Source organism: Lactuca sativa, chromosome 9 (assembly GCF_002870075.4).
Source record: "Lactuca sativa cultivar Salinas chromosome 9, Lsat_Salinas_v11, whole genome shotgun sequence".
NCBI lineage: Eukaryota > Viridiplantae > Streptophyta > Magnoliopsida > Asterales > Asteraceae > Lactuca > Lactuca sativa.
In genome coordinates this window covers 89,128,072-89,145,174 of record NC_056631.2, presented here as the reverse complement: position 1 = coordinate 89,145,174, position 17,103 = coordinate 89,128,072, and positions in this window count along the sequence as shown.

The following is a 17,103-nucleotide window of genomic DNA, read 5'->3' as shown; positions in this document are numbered from 1 at the left end:
TGCTTGAGTCATATAAGAATTTAGTCTTGATTAGCTTAGAATTGGTGGGGCCCGCCTCATCTCCTGTTCCTCGTTGGGTTGTGGACCTAGGGCAGACCCACTATATTCAACGTTTTATCTACGGGATTCTTATATAACTTATATACGCTGGACGATTATAGGGGAAATCTACGGGACATTTTAGGATTTATTAACGTATCATATAGAAATATTCTATTCATACTTAACTAAGAAAATATTTGATTTTCTAGAAATCAAACTCTATCGATTTTACAAGGAAAACGGTTTCTACTTCAAACAAAACTCTTATGAACTCACCAACTTAATTGTTGACACTTTTTCAAAACTACTTGTATTCTCAGGAAATCAGTGAAACAGGAAAACTTCAGCGCTTTGAGGATGGGACGTTAAACCGTCAACAATTTATTTTGTCATCATAATGTAATTGATTTTGAAACATGTAAACATATACTTTGGTGTAACTTTTTCAATTATATTAATGATGGTTGTATTTACTTTGAGCACTATTATACACGTTGTTGTGATACTGTACATGAAGTCCTCCACCCCCGGACGTTTCCACTATCCTTGGTTTGGGGGTGTGACAGATTGGTATCAGAGCATGGTTTATAGTGAACTCAGTATATCGAACCACATAAGATATACGAACTATAAATACATTGGGACTGAGAGTCTTTGATTTAAAGTTTTCAAAGCAACTATACTTTTAGAAACAAATAATTTCTCGATAAAAGTAGGAGCATGCACACACACACTAGGGTCAGTATCATGGTGGGATGGGACAAAAGTGGTGATTGTTGAACAATACGAGTAGGCTTGGGGATGTATAGTCAGGTCTGGGAATGACATGGCCTGATCAACTATGTCTCACCCAGAAGTGATTAGCATATGCCCAGGAATGGTCGTAGGTGTTGCAACAAGTCTAAAAACTTACCAACATACCACAATGAAATACCATAGGGTTATTTGGTGTTATTATAATTACTTATCTGAGAACTAAATAGATTTTTATCACTAGGTCAATAATTGCCTAGTGGATACATTAAAATTATATGTATCCAGGACGTCATAGACTTAGAATCTGTGGGTCTTTGCTTTACTTCCTGTTCTCGTTGGATTGGGGATTTAGAGTTAGGATCGCTTATTCTAAGGTCTATCCTGTCCCAAATACATATGACTAGTATCCACTAAACAAGGTATTGAAGTACCTGATAAAGATCATCTTAAAATTATCTAATTAGTACGTCTACTTAATTATTCCTTATATTTCCATTTCTCGCAAAGATATCATGGTTGGATTCCATCCCCAAGACGACCCGTACTACCCCAACCACGACAAAGCTGGATGGTCCGGAGAGGAGCCAGAGAATGATTATCCAATCCCTGTGGATGGTCACCAAGCTGAAGGCCTTGCTGACGGTTCGGAATCCGAACCTGAAGTGGAGAACCTACCCTCGATGACCTTTATTCTGAATATTAACCCTCGTCCGTTTTTTCAAGGCCCGACGCCTCCTTGGGTAGAGTGCTTGGAAACCTGGAGCGAAGAGCACGACCAACCTAGGCTGTTTAATGGAGACATTCGAATCCTTCAGAATCCGGAGACTACACTATTCATGGGAACCGTAGCATTGTCCAAGATTTTCCTTACGTTAATGAGATGTAGCCTATTTTCTTCGAACCCTATATTACAAACAATTTACATATGGTAACTCCAAGAAATTCTAAATATATACCAAGTGATTTTAGGAGGGGATCAGGCACGAAACAAATCACAAGTTGCATTTGAGTCACTACCACTAAATTCATTCATAGGGGCTTTGTTATGAATTACATACAAAATACATTTAAGTCAGAACATAATACAGACAAGTCTAGCTTGATAACATCTGACTTGTCACTACTATTAGAAACTTATCGTCTGTTCGTCTCTACCAACTTATGACAGGGCTATGCCGCCAAAGAAAAAGTCCAGACCTTCCGGCAGCACAACACCGCCCCCTCCGCCACCACCTCTGGAGTTTGATCCTATGATGTTTCAGGCTGCAGTAACAGCAGCCGTGGCGGCAGCAATGTCGCAAATAGGTACAAATGGTTCTTGTGGTTCCGGATCCGGGAATACTAACTCGAATCAGGGGGACAGCACGGGGCGTACTAAGGAGTGTTTTTACAAAGACTTCACGAATAGCAAACCCGATCCTTTCGATGGAAGCGGGGGCGTCATCGCGCTGATGCAATGGTTCGAAAGGACCGAAGCAGTCTTCGAAATCTGTGCTTGTCCCGAAGCGAGCAAGGTCAAGTATGCGGCATTCACCTTCACAAGAAAAGCTTTTACTTGGTGGAACGGCAGAGTTAAGTCGCTTACTCCTGCAGTGTCTATCTCTATAAGCTGGGAGGATTTAAAAGCATTGATGCTGAAAGAATATTGCCCAAGAGGCGAAGTGCAAAAACTGGAAGAGGAACTCTGGAACCTCAAAATATCGGGGACGGATCTCGAAGCTTATATTGCCCGATTCAATGACCTAGCACTCCTCTGTCCCGCAATGGTCACCCCAGAGGAGAAAAAGGTAGAACGATACCTTTGGGGGCTATCATCCTAGATTCATGATAGTGTATTGGCCTCAAGACCAACTACCTTCGATAGCGCCAAGGAGTTGGCACAACAACTCATCGACCATCGTGCCAGCCATGACACTACGACAACCACGCCAATTTTTGTTGTTCATGCTGCCACAACCCTCACCACGCCAACTCCCATGAAACAATACGCTGGAACCCTTCCGAAATGTAACAAGTGTAGCTTCCATCACACTGGGGCTTGTAGAGAATTGCATTGCATGAACTGCAATAGGAAGGGGCACACTACCCGTTTCTGTAGGGCACCGGTAAGACCCATCAACCAGTTCCCTGACTTTGGAGTAAGCCCAGCCTGTTACAAGTGTGGAGAAACGGGGCACTTTAAGAAGAACTGCCCAAGTGCAAGAGATGCCAGTGGTGGTGGAAGGGTGCTTGCGATCACCGAAGGAGAGACCACCCCGGAACCCGCAAATATCAGTACGTGCTTCTAACATCGACGTTTAAATTATAAACTTCTTTATATGTTAAATCTAGCATCGATCAAAGCATGCATAGTAGTAATGCCAAGGATTAAACTAAGAGCATAAACAATAAGAAATCCCAAGGCCGACATGTGACATCAGGCAGGTTATTCCTCGCCATAATCAATTTCTTGTACTGCGAAAAGTTTCCCCCATCTTTCCTTCGAATTCTTGGATCCCCATTCAAAGTGCAAATTTCGGGACAAAATTCCCTCTAACGGGGGGATGATGTGACAACCGTCAAATTCTGGTCAATTCAAAGTCAAATAAAGTCAACAAGTCAAGCCAGTCAACCCAACTAACCCTTGTGTACTAGGGCTTACGTTATGTATTTACTAAACAACTCGCTATTCTAATGAGAGATCATAAATCGAAAAGTACGTACATCTAGATCTCCTTAACCTAAAATTATGGTGAGTGACGAGCCAAACCGATAAATCAATGTTGCATACTTATCAGGAGTATGTAAGATCCTTAAACAAGCCTTAACAGGGTTTATGGACCTTGCATTGCGAAGCCAGACACTCAAAAAGGTCACAAATGAAACCTCTCTCAATCGTTTCCACTCTATCTCTCTCTATTTAGAAATCTCTCCCAAATCTCTCCAAGAATGTGAAATCTCTCCCAAATATCTCTTTGTGTGTGAAATATCTCCAAGAATGTCAAATCTCTCCCAAATCTCTCCTAGAATGTGAAATCTCTCCCAAATATCTCTTTCTATGTGAAATCTCTCCAAGAATGTCAAATCTCTCCCAAATCACTCCAAGAATGTGAAATCTCTCCCAAATATCTCTTTGTATGTGAAATCTCTCCAAGAATGTCAAATCTCTCCCAAATCTCGCCAACAATGTGAAATCTCTCCCAAATATCTCTTTGTATGTGAAATCTCTCCAAGAATGTCAAATCTCTCCCAAATCTCTCCAAGAATATGAAATCTCTCCCAAATCTCTCTCAAAAGTTTCCGTAACTTTTTGAAGTCATTCAGGTCATTCCGACCCCAAACCGGGTCAAACACGGCTTAAAACGGGGCAAAAATAGACAAAAAGGACTTATGGACCCGAAACCCCTCTTAAGGACCCGAAACCCCTCTCAGGGTTGAAAGTCCTCTTAGGGACCGAACCCTTCTGAGCTGAAGGCTGCTGACTCGAACCCGAAGGGTCCTCTCGGGCCCGAACCTCGCATGAACACCCGAACCCGAAGGCTCCTGGAACCGAACCCGAAGGTACTGTTCACTTCGGTCCAGTTCGCTTCTGATGACTTTGGACCGAGCCCTTCGCTTCCTTGTTGCCTCTCCTCGCTTCGTCTCGCTGGGAAGCTTCTTTTCTCCCGGTTTTCGTCTAATTTTGTGTTTTTCGCCCGTTTTTAATTGTTTTAACACGGGATTTTCACCCAAACTTTATTTTAACATATAAGACCCTCTAATTAATGATTTATCACGTTCTTAAGGATAAAATCTTATCCAAAAGAGAGTGGGTGAAGTACAAAGGTAGAGTGTTGACCTTCCTTTATTTTATGACACAAGCAACCCCATACCCACTCCATGACCAACCCACACTCCTCCCCACCATACCTTGTCACTTCCTTGTACTTTTTACCTCTATCACAAGTTATTCCCACGTTCTTAGAGCTGGACATTCATCCTCTCTCCTCATTCTCACTCACTTGCTTCCATTTCACCAAAGATTGAACACTTTCTTCTCTCTCAATCCTCTTACCAAAAATTCGAGATTCAAGGGCCTCATTCCAAGTTTTCTCTCACTTTTGTGAAGTATATTCATTCTCCAAAAGATTATTTCAATCCCTTTTACTCCAATCATAGATATCTTACACAAACTCCATCATATTTATGTTAGATTTTCGAATCTTCAATCAATCTTCCAAAGTGTTCTTGAGTTGAACACTTCTCTTCTCCATCATCCATCTACTGAAATCACTCAAAGTGAGTTCATACCCCTACATTTTCATATTTTCTCAAGTTTTTAGGGGGGGGGGGGAATACAAGTTAAAACACCAAGAACCTAACTAAACTTTTCTAACTGCCTTCATCAGAAAAGTTCAACTCCATTCACGGACTGTTTTGGAACACTTAAACATTTTTGTTTTCAAAACTGTTTTAAGTGTAAGTAGTTCCAGTTCTTAGCTTTAAAATGACTACTTGCACATCTCAATACGATTTTTCTACAATTTATGGTGATTATTACAAAACTGTCTATCATTTCAAACATCAATCCGGACCAGTCTGTGATTATGGACTTTTTCACACAAGTAAGAGGTCATTAAAATTTATAATAAAAATTATGAACAAACTAGACTCACTTTCCAAACTCTCAGAATTTACGGATTCTGATTTGCACCTTTAATTATTTTTCTACGAATTTTCTAAAACAGAATAGAAATGGAAATAGTAGAAAAATGTTTTCAATTACATTTACACCTTGTAACTTGTTGAGCAAGGTGTGTACCTTCATGTGATGATATGTTATTACCATATATGTCATCTTGTCTTATTATATAGACATACATCAGAAAACAAATGGATTATTACCTCCATAAGTACGGTAAATATATAAATGGTATTACAAGGCTATATCCATTAAAATACAAACATTGGTAAACTATGACAAGTATAGCTTATGCTCACTACCCAAACAAATATTTAATAAACTATAATAGGTATAGTTAAGGGTTCATTTACATAACAAACACATTATTAAAGGTATTACACATACAAAATGGTTATTACCACTATGAATAATTATGACAAACTATAATAAGTATAGTTAAGCCCATTATACCCACCACAAACGAACACGCTAGTTATATAAATCGGTATAGTCATGGCATATATATTACAAACAAAGTGATAAACTATAATAGGTATAGTTTATGTTTCATCTACACTACGAACTTAATTACAAGAAAGGAATTCACCATCACCACCACTTTTGATAAGTATCACTATTTGATGAACTATGATATGTATAGGTTATATTCACCATCACCACCACTTTTGGTAAACTATAATATGCATAGTTCATGTTTACTAGTCACTATCACTATCCGATGAACTATGATATGTATAGTTTATGTTAGCAGCCACTATTACTATTTCGTACACTACACTAGGATTGGTTCCGTTTTTTTTGGATTTAAGTCCACATTCAATTTCGCATTGTTAGTTTTCTGCTATAATTTCTAAGTGTATATGCTAGAGTTATATAGAACCTAGTTGTCATTGGCTTAGAATTGGTGGTTCCGCCTCATCTCCTATTCCTCGTTGGGTTGTGGACCTAAGGCAGACCCATTACATTCAACATTTTATCTAACTTTAATTTTATATAACTTATATACACAAGGAAATTATAGAAGGAATCTATAGGGAATTCTAGGATGCACTAATTCATAACATAGAAACTTACATTTCACATTTTGAGGAAAAGTACCGGGTCTTCATTTAAATGGGGTACATTCCAAAGTACCGGGTTTTCATATGAATGGGGTACATTCCAAAGTACCGGGTTCACATAGAATAGTTATTTTGATATTAAAACTATATTTCATCTAGAATTGTTAGACTTCAACCATAATCGCTGAGCATATATGCTTGAGTCATATAAGAATTTAGTCTTGATTAGCTTAGAATTGGTGGGGCCCGCCTCATCTCCTGTTCCTCGTTGGGTTGTGGACCTAGGGCAGACCCACTATATTCAACGTTTTATCTACGGGATTCTTATATAACTTATATACGCTGGACGATTATAGGGGAAATCTACGGGACATTTTAGGATTTATTAACGTATCATATAGAAATATTCTATTCATACTTAACTAAGAAAATATTTGATTTTCTAGAAATCAAACTCTATCGATTTTACAAGGAAAACGGTTTCTACTTCAAACAAAACTCTTATGAACTCACCAACTTAATTGTTGACACTTTTTCAAAACTACTTGTATTCTCAGGAAATCAGTGAAACAGGAAAATTTCAGCGCTTTGAGGATGGGACGTTAAACCGTCAACAATTTATTTTGTCATCATAATGTAATTGATTTTGAAACATGTAAACATATACTTTGGTGTAACTTTTTCAATTATATTTATGATGGTTGTATTTACTTTGAGCACTATTATACATGTTGTTGTGATACTGTACATGAAGTCCTCCACCCCCGGACGTTTCCACTATCCTTGGTTTGGGGGTGTGACAGATTGGTATCAAAGCATGGTTTATAGTGAACTCAGTATATCGAACCACATAAGATATACGAACTATAAATACATTGGGACTATGAGTCTCTGATTTAAAGTTTTCAAAGCAACTATACTTTTAGAAACAAATAATTTCTCGATAAAAGTAGGAGCATGCACACACACACTAGGGTCAGTATCATGGTGGGATGGGACAAAAGTGGTGATTGTTGAACAATACGAGTAGGCTTGGGGATGTATAGTCAGGTCTGGGAATGACATGGTCTGATCAACTATGTTTCACCCAGAAGTGATTAGCATATGCCCAGGAATGGTCGTAGGTGTTGCAACAAGTCTAAAAACTTACCAACATACCACAATGAAATACCATAGGGGTATTTGGTGTTATTATAATTACTTATCTGAGAACTAAATAGATTTTTATCAATAGGTCAATAATTGCCTAGTGGATACATTAAAATTATATGTATCCAGGACGTCATAGACTTAGAATCTGTGGGTCTTTGCTTTACTTCCTGTTCTCGTTGGATTGGGGATTTAGAGTTAGGATCGCTTATTCTAAGGTCTATCCTGTCCCAAATACATATGACTAGTATCCACTAAACAAGGTATTGAAGTACCTGATAAAGATCATCTTAAAATTATCTAATTAGTACGTCTACTTAATTATTCCTTATATTTCCATTTCTCACAAAGATATCATGGTTGGATTCCATCCCCACGACGACCCGTACTACCCCAACCACGACAAAGTTGGATGGTCCGGAGAGGAGCCAGAGAATGATTATCCAATCCCTGTGGATGGTCACCAAGCTGAAGGCCTTGCTGACGGTTCGGAATCCGAACCTGAAGTGGAGAACCTACCCTCGATGACCTTTGTTCTGAATCCTAACCCTTGTCCGTTTTTTCAAGGCCCAACGCCTCCTTGGGTAGAGTGCTTGGAAACCTGGAGCGAAGAGCACGACCAACCTAGGCTGTTTAATGGAGACATTCGAATCCTTCAGAATCCGGAGACTACACTATTCAAGGGAACCGTAGCATTGTCCAAGATTTTCCTTACGTTAATGAGATGTAGCCTATTTTCTTCGAACCCTATATTACAAACAATTTACATATGGTAACTCCAAGAAATTCTAAATATATACCAAGTGATTTTAGGAGGGGATCAGGCACGAAACAAATCACAAGTTGCATTTGAGTCACTACCACTAAATTCATTCATAGGGGCTTTGTTATGAATTACATACAAAATACATTTAAGTCAGAACATAATACAGACAAGTCTAACTTGATAACATCTGACTTATCACTACTATTAGAAACTTATCGTATGTTCGTCTCTACCATCTTATGACAGGGCTATGCCGCCAAAGAAAAAGTCCAGACCCTCCGGCAGCACAACACCGCCCCCTCCGCCACCACCTCTGGAGTTTGATCCTATGATGCTTCAGGCTGCAGTAACAGTTGCCGTGGCGGCAGCAATGTCGCAAATAGGTACAAATGGTTCCGGTGGTTCCGGATCCGGGAATACTAACTCGAATCAGGGGGACAGCACGGGGCGTACTAAGGAGTGTTTTTACAAAGACTTCACGAATAGCAAACCCGATCCTTTCGATGGAAGCGGGGGCGTCATCGCGCTGATGCAATGGTTCGAAAGGACCGAAGCAGTCTTCGAAATCTGTGCTTGTCCCGAAGCGAGCAAGGTCAAGTATGTGGCATTCACCTTCACAAGAAAAGCTCTTACTTGGTGGAACGGCAGAGTTAAGTCGCTTACTCCTGCAGTGTCTATCTCTATAAGCTAGGAGGATTTAAAAGCATTGATACTGAAAGAATATTGCCCAAGAGGCGAAGTGCAAAAACTGGAAGAGGAACTCTGGAACCTCAAAATATCAGGGACGGATCTCGAAGCTTATACTGCCCGATTCAATGACCTAGCACTCCTCTGTCCCGCAATGGTCACCCCAGAGGAGAAAAAGGTAGAACGATACCTTTGGGGGCTATCATCCTAGATTCATGATAGTGTATTGGCCTCAAGACCAACTACCTTCGACAGCGCCAAGGAGTTGGCACAACAACTCATCGACCATCGTGCCAGCCATGACACTACGACAACCACGCCAATTTTTGTTGTTCATGCTGCCACAACCCTCACCACGCCAACTCCCATGAAACAATACGCTGGAACCCTTCCGAAATGTAACAAGTGTAGCTTCCATCACACTAGGGCTTGTAGAGAATTGCATTGCATGAACTGCAATAGGAAGGGGCACACTACCCGTTTCTGTAGGGCACCGGTAAGACCCATCAACCAGTTCCCTGGCTTTGGAGTAAGCCCAGCCTGTTACAAGTGTGGAGAAACGGGGCACTTTAAGAGGAACTGCCCAAGTGCAAGAGATGCCAGTGGTGGTGGAAGGGTGCTTGCGATCACCGAAGGAGAGACCACCCCGGAACCCGCAAATATCAGTACGTGCTTCTAACATCGACGTTTAAATTATAAACTTCTTTATATGTTAAATCTAGCATCGATCAAAGCATGCATAGTAGTAATGCCAAGGATTAAACTAAGAGCATAAACAATAAGAAATCCCAAGGCCGACATGTGACATCAGGCAGGTTATTCCTCGCCATAATCAATTTCTTGTACTGCGAAAAGTTTCCCCCATCTTTCCTCCGAATTCTTGGATCCCCATTCAAAGTGCAAATTTCGGGACAAAATTCCCTCTAACGGGGGGATGATGTGACAACCGTCAAATTCTGGTCAATTCAAAGTCAAATAAAGTCAACAAGTCAAGCCAGTCAACCCAACTAACCCTTGTGTACTAGGGCTTACGTTATGTATTTACTAAACAACTCGCTATTCTAATGAGAGATCATAAATCGAAAAGTACGTACATCTAGATCTCCTTAACCTAAAATTGTGGTGAGTGACGAGCCAAACCGATAAATCAATGTTGCATACTTATCAGGAGTATGTAAGATCCTTAAACAAGCCTTAACAGGGTTTATGGACCTTGCATTGCGAAGCCAGACACTCAAAAAGGTCACAAATGAAACCTCTCTCAATCGTTTCCACTCTATCTCTCTCTATTTAGAAATCTCTCCCAAATCTCTCCAAGAATGTGAAATCTCTCCCAAATATCTCTTTGTATGTGAAATATCTCCAAGAATGTCAAATCTCTCCCAAATCTCTCCTAGAATGTGAAATCTCTCCTAAATATCTCTTTGTATGTGAAATCTCTCCAAGAATGTCAAATCTCTCCCAAATCTCTCCAAGAATGTGAAATCTCTCCCAAATATCTCTTTGTATGTGAAATCTCTCCAAGAATGTCAAATCTCTCCCAAATCTCGCCAAGAATGTGAAATCTCTCCCAAATATCTCTTTGTATGTGAAATCTCTCCAAGAATGTCAAATCTCTCCCAAATCTCTCCAAGAATATGAAATCTCTCCCAAATCTCTCTCAAAAGTTTCCGTAACTTTTTGAAGTCATTCGGGTCATTCCGACCCCAAACCGGGTCAAACACGGCTTAAAACGGGGCAAAAATAGACAAAAAGGACTTATGGACCCGAAACCCCTGTTAAGGACCCGAAACCCCTCTTAAGGCCGAAAGTCCTCTTAGGGACCGAACCCTTCTGAGCCGAAGGCTGCTGACCCAAACCCGAAGGGTCCTCTGGGGCCCGAACCTCGCATGAACTCCCGAACCCGAAGGCTCCTGGAACCGAACCCGAAGGTACTGTTCACTTCGGTCCAGTTTGCTTCTGATGACTTCGGACCGAGCCCTTCGCTTCCTTATTGCCTCTCCTGGCTTCGGACCCAACCTCAGGAGGACCGAACCTCGGCCAGGACCGAGTGGTCTCACTGGGAAGCTTCTTTTCTCCCGGTTTTCGTCTAAAAGATTATTTCACTCCCTTTTACTCCAATCATAGATATCTTACACAAACTCCATCATATTTATGTTAGATTTTCGAATCTTCAATCAATCTTCCAAAGTGTTCTTGAGTTGAACACTTCTCTTCTCCATCATCCATCTACTGAAATCACTCAAGGTGAATTCATACCCCTACATTTTCGTGTTTTCTCAAGTTTTTAGGGGGGGGGGGGGGGGATACAAGTTAAAACACCAAGAACATAACTAAACTTTTCTAACAGCCTTCATCAGAAAAGTTCAACTCCATTCACGGACTGTTTTGGACAACTTAAACATTTTTGTTTTCAAAACTGTTTTAGGTGTAAGTAGTTCCAGTTCTTAGCTTTAAAATGACTACTTGCACATCTCAATACGATGTTTTTACAATTGATGGTGATTTTTTACAAAACTGCCTATCATTTCAAACATCAATCCGGACCAGTCTGTGATTATGGACTTTTTCACACAAGTAAGAGGTCATTAAAATTTATAATAAAAATTATGAACAAACTAGACTCATTTTCCAAACTCTCAGAATTTACGGATTCTGATTTGCACCTTTAATTATTTTTCTACGAATTTTCTAAAACAGAATAGAAATGGAAATACTAGAAAAATGCTTTCATTTACGATAAATATATAAATGGTATTACAAGGCTATATCCATTAAAATACAAACATTGGTAAACTATGACAAGTATAGCTTATGGTCACTACCCAAACAAATACTTAATAAACTATAATAGGTATAGTTTAGGGTTTATTTACATAACAAACACATTATTAAAGGTATTACACATACAAAAGGGTTATTACCACTATGAATAATTATGATAAACTATAATAAGTATAGTTAAGCCCATTATACCCACCACAAACGAACACGCTAGTTATAAATCGGTATCGTCATGGCATATATATATTACAAACAAAGTGATAAACTATAATAGGTATAGTTTATGTTTCATCTACACTACGAACTTAATTACAAGAAAGGAATTCACCATCACCACCACTTTTGATAAGCTATAATATGCATAGTTCATGTTCACTACCACTATCACTATTTGATGAACTATGATATGTATAGGTTATATTCACCATCACCACCACTTTTGGTAAACTACAATATGCATAGTTCATGTTTACTAGTCACTATCACTATCCGATGAACTATGATATGTATAGTTTATGTTAGCAGCCACTATTACTATTTCGTACACTACACTAGGATTGGTTCCGTTTTTTTTGGATTTAAGTCCACATTCAATTTCGCATTGTTAGTTTTCTGCTATAATTTCTAAGTGTATATGCTAGAGTTATATAGAACCTAGTTGTCATTGGCTTAGAATTGGTGGTTCCGCCTCATCTCCTGTTCCTCGTTGGGTTGTGGACCTAAGGCAGACCCATTACATTCGACGTTTTATCTAACTTTAATTTTATATAACGTATATACACAAGGAAATTATAGAGGGAATCTATAGGGAATTCTAGGATGCATTAATTCATAACATAAAAACTTACATTTCACATTTTGAGGAAAAGTACCGCGTCTTCATTTAAATGGGGTACATTCCAAAGTACCGGGTTTTCATATGAATGGGGTACATTCCAAAGTACCGGGTTCACATAGAATAGTTATTTTGATATTAAAACTATATTTCATCTAGAATTGTTAGACTTCAACCATAATCGCTGAGAATATATGGTCGAGTCATATAAGAATTTAGTCTTGATTGGCTTAGAATTGGTAGGGCCCGCCTCATCTCCTGTTCCTCGTTGGGTTGTGGACCTAGGGCAGACCCACTATATTCAACGTTTTATCTAACTTAAATCTTATATAACTTATATACGCTGGACGATTATAGGGGAAATCTACAGGACATTTTAGGATTTATTAACGCATCATATAGAAATATTATGTTCATACTTAACTAAGAAAATATTTGATTTTCTGGAAATCAAACTCTATCGATTTTACAAGGAAAATGGTTTCTACTTCAAACAAAACTCTTATGAACTCACCAACTTAATTGCTGACACTTTTTCAAAACTACTTGTATTCTCAGGAAATCAATGAAACAGGAAAACTTCAGCGCTCTGAGGATGGGACGTTAAACCGTCAACAATTTATTTTGTCATCATAATGTAATTGATTTTGAAACATGTAAACATATACTTTGGTGTAACTTTTTCAATTATATTTATGATGGTTGTATTTTCTTTGAGCACTATTATACACGTTGTTGTGATACTGTACATGAAATCCTCCACCCCCGGACGTTTCCGTCGTCCTTGGTTTGGGGGTGTGACATCTCTGGTCTTGGAATACACCAAGATATCATCAATGAACACAATAACTGAGCGATCGAGCATCGGCCTGCATACAAATTCATCAAATCCATAAATATTGTCGGCGCATTGGTGAGCCCAAACGAGATCACCACGAACTCGTAATGCTCATAACGAGTCTGGAACGCGGTCTTCTCCACATCCTCCTCCGTCACCCTGACTTGATGGTACCCAAACCTCAGATCTATCTTGGAGAACCAAGATGCTCCCTACAACTGAGCAAAAAGATCATCAATCCACGAAAGGGGATAATATTTCTTCACTGTCAACTTCTTCAGCTCCATATAATCGATGCACATCCAGTGCGAACCATCCATCTTTTTGACAAAGAGAATCGGCGCTTCCTATGGAGAACTGCTCGAACGGATGAACTGCTTGTCTAGCAGCTCCTGCAGCTGAGATGATAGCTCCTGCATCTCAGGCGGTGCCAATCAGTATGGTGCCTTGGCAATAGGGGCCGCACCTGGAACAAGTTCAATCATGAACTCGACCTGCTTCTTAGGAAGCACACCGGGTAACTCCTCCAGGAATACATCGGCGAATTCCTTGAAAAATGGGACGTCAACCACTGACACCTGATCCCTAACCTGCATATCCACCACACAAGCCAAATAACCAATACACCTGTGCTAAGTATACTGTCGAGCCCTGGATGCTGAACAAAACCCTCAACCCAGCCTGGAGGGTAACTTATCCTTCTCAAGGGATCAAAAAGACCCATAAATCAACACTAAAAGAGATCTAAGTTATAGATTACCAAGCTAGGAGGTTTTTAACAAAAGGTTTCCAAAGATGGATGAAATCCCAGATATTGATCTTCTACACAAGCTCTATGGCTCCAAGCTCCTTTTTATATCACAAAAACACACTTAAAAGTAGGGTTTCCTCTCTTCCAAGCTCTTAAATAGGATGCAAAACCCCAAAAGTAGGGTTTCCTCCTGGCGACCCTACTCATCGTGTCAGGCTCTCGACTTTCCAAGTAGGTCATTTAATCTATGCGTCCAATATGGCATCTACTCGACGAGTTAGGGCTACCAACTCGTCGAGTAGTGCTTACAAAATGACTATTTAAATGAACTAAATCTGTACCAGGAACAGGGTGTTACAATTCTCCCCCACCTTTCTTAGACTTCGTCCCCAAAGTCTGTTGCATCTGGGAATAACTCCAGGTAGTTCTCCCTCATCTCCTCCACGGGTTCCCATGTCCACTCCGAACCCTTATGGTATTGCCAATGCACCTTCACTAGCTCGACCCTCTTGTTCCTCAGCTCCTTCATCTTGTGATCTAGAATCGCCACTGGTCTCTCAATTTAATTCAGGCTGTCATCAACCTGAATATCCTCTAGGGGCACAACTGACATGTCGTCCACTAAGTACTACCACAACTGAGACACATGGAAAAGTGTTGTGAATTTGGCTGAGCTCTGCTGGAAGATCCAATCTGTAAGCTACCCTGCTCACCCAGACCGTAACCCTAAAGAAGTCGATATACCTGGGGCCCATCTTGCCCCGCTTCCGGAACTGGATGACACCCTTCCAGGGTGACACCATAGGGAGGACCATATCACCCACCTGAAACTCTAAGTCTGAACGCCGCTCGTCAGCATAACTCTTCTGCTGACTCTGAGCAGTCTGAAGCCTGCTCCGGACCTGTTGGTTCCGCTCTGTGGACCTGAGTAATGTCCTCCCACTTCCACACGAGGATGTCTAATAGTTGTGTCTTTCCGTGAGGCCTCTCTGTCTTAACCTTCCTGCAGGTCAGATACCTCTCTACATACCCGGCTAATTCTCGCTTCATGCAGTGCCACCAGTAATCGGGTCGAAGATATCTGTACATCTTCGTCGCCTCGGGATGGATGGAGAACCTTAACATATGGGTCTCATCCATCAGTATTTGGCGTAATCCACCCCAGTAAGGTACCCATAGCCTCCCGTGTAGGTTCAACAACCCACGATTTTCGTAATCGAAAGAGGCCACCTGGCCTATAATTCGCTCTCACTTCCAGCGCTCCTCCTTCATTCCCTCAAAATGCGCCTCTCGGATCTGCTCTAGTAGTGGAGTAATCAATATCCTTCTCAGGTAGATGTCTCGGATCAGGGTCGTTACCGCCTTGCGGCTCAGGGCGTTGGCCACTAAGTTGGTCTTGCCTGGGTGATAAAGGATCTCACAACCATCATCCTTAACCACATCTAACCACCAATGTTGCATCATGTTCAAATTTGAATGATCCATGAGGTACCTCAAACTCTTGTAATCCGTGTAAATGGTACAAAGGACCCCATAGAGGTAATGCCACCAAATCTTGAGGGCGAACACCACATCCCCCAGCTCTAAATCATGCATGGGATAGTTAGCCTCATGAGGCTTCAACTGCCTCGCAACATAAGCTATCACATGACCCCGCTACAACAAAACTGCTCCCATGCCTGTGATCGATGTATCATAGTAAACTATGAAGTCATCTACACCCACTGGGAGGGTGAGAATCGGTGCCTCGTACAACCACTATCTGAGGGTCTCAAAGGTTGCCTGCTGCTCAGGTTCCCAACGGAAAACCACCGACTTCTTGGTCAGTCAGGTCAAGGGTACTGGAATCTTGGAGTAGTCCTGGATAAATCTCCGGTAATAACCCCCTAGATGCAGGAAACTCCGAATCTCTGTTAGAGACCTCGGAATCTCACACTACATCATGGCCTCTATCTTGGCCGGATCGACCAGAATACCCTTCTGGTTGACAAGATGCCCAAGCAACTGCACCTCACGCAACCGGAATTCACACTTGGAGAACTTCGCAAAAGGTCTATCCCTCCTCAGTTTCTCCGGCACCTCTCTTAGGTGCTTCTCATTCTTCTCCTGAGTCTTGGAGTAAACCAAGATATCGTCAATGAAAACTATCAAAGACTGATCCAACATCGGTCGGCACACTCGGTTCATGAGGTCCATGAACACGGCTAGAGCATTGGTGAGCCCAAAGGGCATCACCAAAAACTGATAATGACCATAGCAAGTCCTAAAAGTGGTCTTCTGCACATCATCACCCCTGACTTGCATCTGGTGATACCCGGACCGCAAATCTATCATGGAGAACCAAGATGCTCCCAGAAGTTGGTCAAACAAATCGTCTATCCTTGAGAATGGGTAACGGTTCTTCACCGTTAACTTATTAAAATCCCGGTAGTCTATGCACTTGCGATGTGCCCCATCCTTCTTCTTCACAAACAGGATCGGGGCTCCCCATGGTGAACTACTCGGCCTGATAAAACCCTTGTCTAGCAGCTCTTGCAGCTGCGTAGACAACTCCTGCATCTTGGGAGGAGACAACTGATATGGTGCCTTGGCTATCCGAGCCGCACCAGGGACTAGGTCAATCCTAAACTCAATCTGTCTCTCCGGAGGTACCCTAAGTAAATCCTCCAGGAACAGGTATGGGTACTCTCTCACTACCGGTACATCATCAACTGTCGCCTTGCCCTTATCCCGGGTATCCATGACGTAGGCGACGTATCCTGCATAACCCT